This window comes from Hyperolius riggenbachi, chromosome 8 (assembly GCF_040937935.1).
Source record: "Hyperolius riggenbachi isolate aHypRig1 chromosome 8, aHypRig1.pri, whole genome shotgun sequence".
NCBI lineage: Eukaryota > Metazoa > Chordata > Amphibia > Anura > Hyperoliidae > Hyperolius > Hyperolius riggenbachi.
Genome location: NC_090653.1, coordinates 114,770,748 through 114,783,912, shown reverse-complemented (window position 1 = coordinate 114,783,912; position 13,165 = coordinate 114,770,748).

The window sequence follows — 13,165 nt, the reverse complement described above, 5'->3', positions numbered from 1 at the left end:
AAATTCTAGCAGCTAACTCTGCTTTAATAAAGTATGTGGCTCCTTCCCTGGTTCCCTGAATACCAAAACACATCCCTTTCCTTTAGAGAAAAAAAATAATCATTCCCCTTTTGTGTGATATCACATGTGAAACATCTGCTTGACAATCATCATATTCCATTTTCCTTATTATAAGTAAAATGTTTTTCTAAAAATCATCATAATTCTTCTTGCGGTGGGTTAGAGCAGATTAGACATCTGCTAAGACATGGCTATTATTCTCAACAATGTGTTTAATGTCTTTTCTAAGTTACAAGTTATTGAAGAACTAATAGGACCGCCTTTCTTTTCAAAGGTATGTGGGCTTCATTTTCCGTGATGAGGGAGATTCTGCTGGCAAATTATAAGAACAAATATTATTCATACTTAACTTTACATTTGTTTGTTCTTTGTAGCTGTACAATGAACTGAATTAATTTCAGCGCACATCCTCTCCTGATTTGAATAGTTTATGTTGCTCTGCTATGTTTCTTTCCTTAAAGGGAACGTTTACACTTGTACTTGTAACGTTCTGTTAGTGAGTGAGGGACACTAGCAGACAGACAGATATCAGAGACTCCCTGAAGGGAGACGCCGTACAGCTATAGACAGTGTCAGTGAAGGCAGAACTGACACTGCAATACAGATATGAGAATAGTCAGACAAATCGAGTCGGCAACAGATCTGATTGGTGAAGTACAAAATCAGCAGGCAAGAACAGAGTGAGTATTCTGGCAGAGGTCGGCAACAGGTCAGATTGGCAGAGGTACAGAATAGTTAGGCAAAACCAGAGTAAGTGTTCAGGCAGAGGTCGGCAACAGATCAGATTGGCAGAGGTACAGAATCGTTAGGCAAAGAGAAGTCAGATAAACAGGCAGAAGTCAAACACAGTAATATCAATATAATAAGCTGAGCTAGTATGGAATCCCCAGGGTCCTGCCGGTTCAAGCCACACACGGACTGACTAAGGTCTGAAGCCTTCACTGCATAGTGTTATCTAGAGCAGACAATGTGGAACTGACAGAATCAGGCTAAATAGCCTGGGGTGAGAGAATAGGCACGCCCCCATCCTGTCTAGCAATCAGCATTTGGGGGTAGACCCCTGCATGTCAGCTGACCGACTGTCAGCTGACACACTTCCTAAGCACATAAGAGGTGCGACGCTGACAGCGTGTGCATCCACCCTCCTTCTCTGCCTGTGTGTCACGCGACTGAAGCCCAGCTGAGGAGCCGCTGACGTCATCTCCAGCAACGCGGCCAGCCGACCAGGAACTCACAGACATGCTGCTGGCTAGTGTTGGGCGAACATCCAGATGTACACGTCATCGCGGTACTTCTGCTCTATCTTGACGTGACTTACAAATGTAAACAGGAAGTGCGTCAGAGAGAAGGCGGAAGTACCAGATGGTACTAGCGCCTGTGATCTCCGGCTGCCCGCTTCCTGCCCTCCTCCTGCCAGGTACTTTGGGGGACTTCAATGTAATTTTTTAGGGTCCAGCAGAAGAGAGAGCTTAGCGGGGAGGGGTGGGGGGCATTTCCGACCCCCCCCCCCCCCCCCCCGCGCTCGGGGCATGCTCTCCTTTTATGCTGGGACCCTATAGGGGGCTTTGTTTGGCCAGACATGGCTGTGTTCGGCCGAACACAGAAGGCCTGTTCGGGCAGCGTGGCCGAGCACCCTCCCGAACACCATGAGGTGTTTGGGGGGTGCCGAACCGAACCCGAACAGGCCAAAATCCGGGCGAACCCGAACACTGTTCGCCCATCACTACTGCTGGCCATTGCAGCGGAGGTAAGCTCTGCAGACCTGACAGTACCTTCATTTATTGAATACCATTATCCACATGCCCTTTTATGCATTTGCAATTTTTGTATTCTTTTTTTGAAGCAACATGCAGGGCTCTTTCCCATTTAAAAATGCAATTGAGCTGCAACACAATCTCAGTTCTACCTAATTTCCACTGCCACAATTAAGCTACTATATAAAGTATAGGAGCTCAATAACAGCAAAAAGGCAGCAGGACAGTGATTGCACTTAGGAGAAAATCACAATGCAAATGGATTGACCTAATGGAAACGATTGGCACACTAGTTTTACTGTATCTAGTGTTTTGTGATCTGCTAGCGATTGGAATCAGGTTGCAGAATGCTGGTAAGTGGAAAGGGGCCCATATGCACACGTTTGCAATCTTTACATGCTTTGAATGCAAAAGTTTGCATTGCAATTTTTCTACAATGCAAACGTTTGCATGCATCATCATAAAACCTAATTTGAAGAAAGTGCTGCACAGCATTTGTATCCGGTTTGTACAAAATACATTACATGTTTGGTGATTGTGTTGTTTTTTTTAAATCGCAAACTGAACACACATTTTAGTGCAAACCCTTCCTAATAATTCACATTAACTAAAATATTACTTCCCATTTTATTTGAGTTCTGTTATCCAATATATACTTATAAATAGACCTGTGTATCTCAGCTTGGAATTAGTTTATTTGGACACTGGTCTTTTAGCATCATTTGGTCTTAGAGTCCAATGCAAATTTATGGCTTGGTTGCACCAGGTGTCTAATTTTATGATGTAGCCACTCATACAGAGAACATCACCTTGTGCGAGCGTCAAAGCCCTCCTATAATGGGCTCGCTGCATGCAGATAGTGTGTCCTTGATGAAAGGGTCTACATGGCTGAATAGAGTACTGGTTAAGGGCTCTGCCTTTGACATGGGAGACCAGGGTTCAAATCCTGGCTAGGGTCTATACCTATTCAGTAAGGAGTTCAAGGCAAGACTCCCTAACACTGCAGGGTGGCCTCTTGAGCGCGCCCCAGTGGCTGCAGCTCTTGAGCGCTTTGAGCCCGACAGGAGAAAAGCGCTATATAAATGTTCGAATTATTATTATTATTATTACATGACCCCGAAACATTGGTCATACTTTAAATATAAAATTACTGAGAGTTGTGCTTGCTGGTCCTGTCAGAGGCACACCCTGGATTTTTAAGGGGGGGATTCCTGAAAGGTCTCCCTCAGTCACGCACAATACAGTATAATAATATGGTAGGACATCACGCTGGGTACACATCATGCAATTTCACATCTGACTGACAGGATCTGCTCCTGATCGACAACGAGATCGATCGGGAGCAGTTTGGATACAGATAAAAATGAGGACAGCCGACATTGGTAATGAAGGGGAAAGTGAAGAATTCACTCAGCAGGGCACAGGGCTGTGCTTATACCTGACTCTGTTAAGTTCCCTAGAGCTGCTCCATGCTCTGTACACACACTGCTGCTCCATGCTCTGTACACACGCTGCTGCACCATGCTCTGTACACACACTGCTGCACCATGCTCTGTACACACGCTGCTGCACCATGCTCTGTACACACGCTGCTGCTCCATGCTCTGTACACACACTGCTGCTACATCCCAAGTCAACTGTACCAGGGAAAGAAAGGGGCGGTGCTGTAAGCTGCAGGATGCCTGCAGATATTCTGGTGTCTCAACTTGTGCCTGTCCCCAGACACTGCACCGGCCCTGGTCTGAGGGGGGATTCTGGGCAGGTGTAATCCCCCCCTGCGTTGGTCCATGCCTGTGACTATGAAAATTGTGCTCAGCCTTGGTAGGCAACACTCGGCTACTGTATGGGTGAGCATTGATTATCACAATTAAAATGAATTAATTTTATAAAAATGCAGTTCTGCACCTCACAGTGAGATTAATACAGATTTTTTGGGGGGATCATTAATCTTTCTTAATCAAAAATGGGTACCTGCACATCCGTGGTGTAACTAAAGAGCATGGGGTCCCATTTCAAGCTTTTTAACCACTTCAGCCATCACCTTATACATCTGAGCAATTTTCACATTTTAGCATTCCTCCCATTCATTCGCCAATAACTTTAGTAACACTAATCAGAGCAAAATGATCAATATCTTGTTTTTTCCACTAGACTTTCTTTGGGTGGTACATTTTGCTAAGAATCATTTTTTTGTAAATGCACTTTAATTGAAATTTTAAGAATTTTTTTTAAAAAGTCATTATTTCTTAATTTCTGGCCATTATAGTTTTAAAATAATACATGCTACCACAATTAACACTCACATATTGTATTTGCCCATTTGTCCCGGTTATTACACCATTTAAATTATGTTCCTATCACAATGTATGGTGCCAATATTTTATTTGGAAATAAAGGTGCATTTTTACAGTTTTGCATCCATCACTATTTACAAGCCCATAATTTAAAAAAACAACAGTAATATACATGCATATTAAAAAAGAGTTCAGTCCCTAAGGTAACTATTTATGTTTTGTTTGTTTTTTGTTTGTTTTTTGTTTTTTTATGCAAACATTTTATTTGGGTATTTATGGGAGAGTGTGGGAGGTAAATAATTCATTTAGATTATGTGTAGGTCCCTTTATTAAACCAAATGGATGTAGGTGTAATTTTACTATTTGGTCACTAGATGTCATCACTCATTAGCTTCCTGCGCGTGCTTTTAGTACGTGAAACAGGAAGTAATGAGTGTATGTGTAATTACAGTATATAATAAATGACTGCAGGCATCTCATTGATGCCACGATCATTGACACGGGGACCTAGAACAATAAATGGGAACAGCATTCCCATTCACTGATCTCCAGCCTAACGGGTGGCGGCGAGAATGAGCATGGGAACGCATGCACAAGCAAGTGGGAGCACGCACAACAACGATTGCGGTTTTATCTACGCCCCTGAGGCTTAGATGAAGTTTTTAGGGGTGTAGATATACTGTACCAAGAACCAGCAGTGGTTAATATAGAGCCCCAAAACCTACCAAGGACATCTGCAGTGTCAGAGAGGTATATTTAGAGTGAGGAAACAGTTTAAAGATTACCACTATGCAATGCATATAAAGAAGTGATCAATTACCAGCCTAACTCCAATGAAAAACTAATAAGATGGATGAAGGAGGGCCCCTCTGGTCCAAGGGGCCTGGTACAGTCACAACCTCTGCATTCCCCTATTTCTACGCCACTGCTTTTCATTAAACTTTCTGAAGATTGTGTTTTTTTCTCCTCCAAACTGCTAAAATAGCTCAGTCAGAAAAGAAAGTTTTCACTTACCTTTGCCCACAATCCATTTTTTGTTTTCCTTTATATCTAAAGCCTAGGTTCTTGGTCCCTGAGTACTTGAACTTTTCCCAGTCAATTATAGTAAACTCTGAAATAATAAAGTGATGAATCATATATGAGTTGATTGAAAAGGTCAGCAACAAGTAAGTGTATGACAAAGTGGGTTCAGGAAAGGCATCCACTGTGGCTACAGATGTCAGCGCTGTCAAAGCTAAGAAAACTTTTGCAAGGAGACAGAATGCTCACTTTTCTTGAACTTCTGGCTTCACACTTGGCATTCCAGTAAGAAAAGAATCAACACAATGTGATAGAGTAACTGAAAATGAGTCACATGACATTTCACAGAAGAGCAGATGCAAAATCATGTTAAAGAGGAACTGTAGCCAAAATAACATATGGAACAAAATTGCCTATTCTTTTACAATATTCACTGTTTTTTTCCCTTATCTACTTTCTGAAATGTATTACAGGTGGCAACATTTTAGTACTGGCAGATGATCTCTGTGAAATGTTCATTTACTGAGGGTTCTAAAACCAGTACAAACCATACCTGTTATCCCACAATGCTGGGTGGGGGGGAATTACCCATAATAAACAGACTGGACTGGGCCTCAGAGGGGAGTACTTTTAATAAAGGTTAATACATTTAGTAAAGGAGCCTGTTGAAGATGGTGCAGGAAATAGCCAATAGTAGAACATCTGTAAAATAGTGGATATGCTACTACACTTATTTCATAAAATACATTATTGGTAATATTTACTAGTAGGGATGGTTGCAAATGCCCATTTCCGATTCCGCAGGAATGCCAATTTCTGCTAATGCTAATTTCCTATTTTACGTTTTTTTCAGATTGCTATTTTACCGATTTTATGCTTTCCGATTTTCCAATTTCTGAAGAGTTATTTAATGTCAGTTTTTGTATCAGATAATGCAAAAATGACAACACCAAAAAAAAGGGGGAAAAAATCAATAAAGCAGAATCTTGGGATTGGTCTAAAATGATCCCTGTAATCCGATTTTTGTAGAAAATCTCGGCATTATCAGATTGCTCCAATGCTTCCGAGTTCAGTAATTGGGCTAAAATGACTGAGTTGCGGTAAATTCGATTTCCACACAATACCAATTTCCATTTTTCGATTTCTCATTGGGAATGCAGAAATGTCAATTCCGCGGGAGTGAGCATTCCCTAATATTTACTGATATTTTACTATGACCTAACCTAACCCTACTCTCACACATAATCCTCCCTCTACTGATGCCTAGCCCTAAGACTCTCCCTGGGGTTGCTTAACCTTAACCCCCGGTGGTACCTAACCTTAATCCCCCCCCTGGTGGGTGCCTAACCTTAATTCCTCCACCAATGCCTAACCATATTGCCTGCTGGCTTTGCACCCACTATGTGTAGCCACAGTTTTCCTAGCTGGCAGACCAGGGCCTGCTATTTTATCAGGTGCCCCTTTTAACAGGACATATCTTACATTGAGTTTGCCTTCCAAATCAAACTGTCCCAGTCCTCCCCTGCCTCCTACAACCATTACATACACTACTTAATTGGCCTCTACACAAAAACTAATCTTAGACTGTAGTTGAGAATGTTGACTGTGAGCCTCTTTGAGGGGCTGGGAATGATATGATGTACTTTGCCAAGTGTTGTAAAAAGAGTGTCAGTGCAGGGGCGTATCTGGGTAGTATAGAGCCTATGGCAAATTCTGAAATTGTGCCCCCTCCCCTCTAAAAACAGCATCCTTGTTATGATTGCCTGTGGTTTTGGGCCTGGGATATTGCTGAAGTTACTTTTTTGGAAATATTTCTTCTTATTCCTTTTCTGCCCTCTTTTCTAACACTAAGCCAATTGGGCCAGCCTTACAAGTTCCAGAGTTAACATAATTAATCTGATCTGAGTTATGAGTGATGGGAGGCATGGGGGCGCAGCACAGAAGCAGGCATGGTGCCCATGACACAAGTCATGCCTGCACCCCTCTAGATACGCCTCTGTGTCAGTGCTGTATAGATGCAAAATTGGGTAAACATTGGTTATAGGCTTAGTGACCAGTAATTAGTAAATGTTCTGTATCCAAGTCAAAAATCTTAATGCGCTGTATGTAAGTAAATAGAATTAGTGACTGTTGTTGGGAACATGGGGGATTAGCAACTGTTGTGTGACTATGTGATGTGAAGATGTGATGTGAAGATGATTTTTTCTTCACAGCTCCCAGTGCATGTTGAGATGGAATCTTTCAGCAGCACTGGTAGCAATTGTTCAGCTCTGTGTTTTTGTAATAAATTGAGAATATTGTACTCAATAAAGAACAATAGATTAGTTAGAGGTGGGATAATTTTTCTTGTGAAGTCATAGGAAAGAAAATAGTGAGGCTACAGTGTTCCAGAGATATAAGTACATCAAGAATTTGCCACTGTCTAAGGTCACATCAAAGTAGCTTGACTGTGGAAAAAATTATATGATAGCTTGTAGTGAAAAGAATATTCATTTCTTCTGTGTATACCTGCTTTATAAGGATTACTGGAATAACATACAAGCCAGTCCACATGGGACAATATTATGTATGATGCAATGTTTAAAGGACAATGGAAGTGAAAATAATATGGAGGCTGTCATATTGATTTCCTTTTAAACAATACCAGTTGTCTGGCAGCCCTGCTGACTATTTGGCTACACTAGCGTTTGAATAAGATGATACAATAGAGAAGGTACACCGCTACACTGCAGGCTGGTAGAGACAGTGCTGGATCCTGGATTGCTCGATCCAAACAAAGTAGCAGGTAGAAATGGAAGGTCCGCAACAATATCTCTTGAAAATGCTCAAAATCTTTATTTGGGACGTGTCCTCATATCAGTAAAAGCACAGCTGACATGTTTCGGGCCAGATATTGCCCTTAATCATAGCTCAAAAGCTGTGCTTTTACTGATATGAGGACACGTCCCAAATAAAGATTTTGAGCATTTTCAAGAGATATTGTTGCGGACCTTCCATTTCTACCTGCAGCGTTTGAATAACATGTGGCCAATATTGTCAGATCTAACAATAATGTCAGAAACACCTGATCTGCACATGCTTGTTCAGGGTCTGTGGCTAAAAGTGTTAGAGGCAGAGGATCAGCAGGATATCCAGGCAACTGGTATTGTTGAAAAGGAAATACATAAATATGGCAGCCTCTTTATCCCTCGCATTACAGTTTCCATTTAAGGCCTTTGCAACAGCCAGTGGCATAGCTAAGGAGCTGTGGGCCCCGATGCAAGTTTTACATTGCCCCCCCAAGCACTCTATACATAACAATTGATACGGCACACCAAAACCTGCCAGTGGCAACTACAGTGTCAGAGGTGCAAGAAGGGGATGGGGAACAGTTTGTTAATGATTACCACTATTTAAAGTATCTATATAAGTGATTGTTATGAGCACAGGACCAATAGAGAGCTAATACTGTAGTTGAGGGAGGTCCCTTCAGAGCCCCTCTGGCCCAAGGGCCCTGATGCAGTGGCAACCTCTACACCCCCTATTGCTACACCCCTGGCAACAGCTCTCTGAGTTCCAGATGATGAGTTTTAGTCAAACTCTACAATAGGGTAAAATAATGGTATGGCAGGGAGGACACTTGTCCTTGTAATTTTGCATGCTATTTACAGTTTTCTAGCTCTCTACGTTCACATATTTGATCACATTTTCTACATGTAATTTGTTTGTGTGTATTTGCGATTTTTTGGGGATTTCTGTGAAATACTGTACTTTGCTATTGAAAATGCGTGCCAAGCATGAATCTAGCAAAAGGTCATATCGTTTTTCAAACACGGAAAAAAAACTTAAACAGGAATTGGGCAACTGTGAAAAATATGTGATTTCTGACTTAAAGAGAATCTGTACTCTAAAATTCTTACAATAAAAAGCATACTATTCTATTCATTGTATTCTCCTGGGCCCCTCTGTGCTGTTTCTGCCACTCCCTGCTGCAATACTGGCTTGTAACTGCCAGTTTTAGGCAGTGTTTACAAACAAAAGACATGGCTGCTAACCAGCATGTGAAAGGCTGAGAGAAGCTCAGTCTGTGACTCATATAGAGCCTGGAGGGGGCATGGAGAGGGTGTGTATAACTTCTACCTATCACAGCAGAGCAGCACATTCAGCCTGAGCCAACAAACCTGACAAAGGAAAGAAGATTAGATTAGATAACAGAGATAATACAGCCACTGTGCAACTAGGAAAGGCTGCAGTAAGACAGACCACATTAGAACAGGTATAGGAACTTATAGGATAGAAGAAATAAGGCTGAAAATTTTGTTACAGAGTCTCTTAAAATGATCAGTGTGGCGGTGCGTGTTTTGCCACATGCGGCACAATGCATGTGAATCAAATAAGTGTTCTCACTGGCTACAGGGAGTGCCTGAATCCTATCAGAAGAGTGTCAAAATCAGCTTCCAGAGTACTGGTCTCGCTGTGGTTTGCACAGATTTTCTTATATCATAACATTTATATACCCTACTGTGAAGCAGGTCATTTGGGCGGCACTTTAGTAAAACAGGTGCTGCTTATACCGCAATGTTGATTGCAGCTAAAGCGGTAGCCATGGTGTAATTTAGGTGCCAGCAGCCCCAGATGAATAGCATAATCAGTCAGCCCCTAAAAAACAGTATAAGAGAAGTCGAATTTTGTGAGGATAGGTTAGGGTTATACGATAAATATTGGTGAAGACTCTCACAGCGGAGGGGGTGTGATAGGGTTAACCATTGGTAGAGGAAGGAGTAATGTTGGGGTTAGACAATAAATATTATTATTATATTGTTTTTTTATATAGTACCAATATCTTCTGTAGTGTTGTACATAGTACAAAATAAATAGTGGTGAAGACAAATACATGAAACATTGAAAACAATCAGGACATTCACCAGTACAAATACAGACATTCTTGATGTGTGCTTTGAGACATCCCAAATAGAGATTGTCCGAACGGTTCGCCGGTGAACAGTTCCAGGCGAATTCGGTGGTTCGCGTTCGCAAGCGAACAAACACAAACTTTTCTGGAAGTTCGATTCACCTCCATAGTGTATCATTAGCGTAAACTTTGACCCTCTACATCACAGTCAGCAGGCACATTGTAGCCAAACAGGCTACACTCCCTCCTCCCCCCCCCCTTATAAAAGGCAGGCAGCGTCAGGCATTGGACTCACTCGTGTGTCTGCAGTAATTAGAGAAGGGAGAGCTGCTGTGCAAAGACCTATAGGGAAAAACTTAGGTAGGCTCTTGTAGGCTTCTTAGCTTGCTGATTCTTATTGCTAAAAAAAAAAAGCACCCCTCAACAGCTCTTTTGAGAGCTAATCTTGTTCTTGTGATCTATTTTTTTTTTGTGTGGCCCACTTGCATTATATACAGCCCTGTCAGTCAGTCGCAGCTGGCCTTTGGCTCCTTGGTGGTATAATTATTACTACTGTGCCAGGTGCACATTGTGATACTTATCATTGCATATACCTACCTGTTGTTCACAGTGCACCCACCTACCTACGTGAGTGCACACAGTGTCATTGTGCCTGTCCGGTACCTGTGTGTGTGTGACAGGTGCACATTGTAATACCCATCACTGCATATACCTACCTGTTGTTCACAGTAAACCCTCCTAACCTACATGAGACCGTGCAGTGTCACTGTGCCTGTCCGGTGCCTGTCTGTGTGTGACAGGTGCACATTGTAATACCCATCACTGCATATACCTACCTGTTGTTTACAGTGCACCCACCTACCTATGTGAGCACACGCAGTGTCACTGTGTCTGTCCGGTACCTGTCTGTGTTTGACAGGTGCACATTGTAATACCCATCACTGCATATACCTACCTGTTGTTCACAGGGCACCCACCTACCTATGTGAGCGCACGCAGTGTCACTGTGCCTATCTGGTACCTGTCTGTGTGTAACAGGTGCACATTTGTAATACCTATCACTGCAGCATATACCGACCTGTTGTGTTCAGTGCACCCACCTACCTATGTGATTGCTTGCAGTGTGATATACCACTCCGTGCTTACCTGTTAACTTCACCTGTGTGACTGCACATTGTATTAGTCAAGTCAGTGCATACCTTTCACTTCATCCCCTGATATGGACAAAACGGACAAAACAGGTAGAGGCAGAGGAAGAGGCAGACCCAGAGGAAGGCCACCCGGCAGGTCTTTCCAAGGTCATACTGATGTGATTTCATGAGGCCCTGGGCCAATATGCAGTGCTCAGAAGAAGGCACGTCCCATCAACTTCCAAGACTGTCAGGACGTGGTTGACTATGTAACACAGAACACCTCAACTTCCGCAGCCACCAGCGCTACTACAAGCACCGCATCCACTGCATTTGACACTTTGCAGGAGTTATTTGGTGGGAAAATCACTGATGCACAGCCATTATTGTTACAACCACATGAAGGCGCTAAGCAAGTTACACCACCTCATATGTCTGAGTTAGGGGACACCTATGGACGTAACATGTGAGGAGGAGGATGATGAAGTACCTGCTGTTGGTGAAGTTTTGGCTGTGTCTGAGGCAAGCGAAGCTGGACAGGATGATTATGATGATGACGATGATATGGATGCCACGTTTGTTTCCAATAGAGGAGATGAACAAGTGAACAGTTCAGAGGGGGAGTCAGAGAGGAGTAGGAGGAAACGAGTTCCTGAAAGAAGCAGGGGGAGCTCGTCATCAGAAACAGCTAGTGGCAGTGTCCGGCGCCATGTATCGCCACCTATAGACAGCCGGCCAACATGCCCTTCAACGTCAGCTGCTGATGCCACCATAGTGCCATCACCCCAGGGGGGCTCAGCGGTTTGGACATTTTTTAGTGTGTCTGCAGTAGATCAGAGCAATGCCATCTGTTCTCTCTGCCTCCAAAAATTGAGCCATGGAAAGGCCAACACTCATGTAGGGACAACTGCCTTACGAAGGCACATGCAGAAGAGGCACAAACTGCAATGGGAAGAGCACCAGAGGAAAATCAGCACACAAAAGAAAATCCACCCTCCTTCTCCTCTTCCTCCTTGAGGTGCAGCATCTTCAGCCGCTTTCTCCCTTGCACCTTCACAGCCACCCTCCTCCACTCCACCTCTGACCTTGAGCGGTTCCTGCTCCTCTGCCCACAGCAGCCAGCAGTCTGTGAAGGAAATTTTTGAGCGGAAGAAGCCAATTTCTGCCAGTCACCCCCTTGTCCGGCATCTGACAGCTGGCTTGGTGGAACTGTTAGCTCCCCAGCTGTTACCATACCAGCTGGTGGACTCTGAGGCCTTCCGGAAATTTGTGGCCATTGGGACCATAGTGGAGGATACCAGGCCGCAATTATTTATCTAAAAAGGCGATACCCAAACTGTACTGTGAAGTTGAGAGGCAAGTGGTGTCATCTCTGGCACACAGCATTGGGTCAAGAATCCACCTGACCATGGATGCCTGGTCTGCCAAGCACGGTCAGGGCAGGTACATTATGTATTGTTTGCATTGTTTGTCTGCTGGTCTCTTTTGATTAATTGCTATAATAAATTTTCTACCTTTTGAGCTATTTGCCATTGTGCTCCCCATACTTTGGTTTGTTCTAGTGATTACTATATGGGTGAGACAGGCTTAATGGGTTTCTGATATCCTGTATTGTTTTTTTTTTTTTTGCTTAGCCAGGTACATTACTTACACAGCCCATTGGGTCAACCTGGTGACCGATGGCAAGCAGGGAGTATGTGGCTGTGCAGCGGACCAACTTGTGACACATCCACGACTTGCAGGCAGGCCTCCCTCCACCTCCTCTCCTCCTGCTACATCCTTTTCGCTGTTGTCATCCTCCTCCTTGGCTGAGTGGCAGTTCAACTCTACTGGTGCTGCAATTTCCTCTCCAGCTACACAGCCCCAGCTTCCCGGGGCCTATGCTACATGCCAGGTATGACGGTGTCACGCCATCTTAGACTTGCCTTGCCTAAAAGCGGAGAGTCACACTGGATCAGCTCTCCTGGCTGCTCTTAACAAACAGGTGGATCAGTGGCTGACCCCGCACCAGCTGGA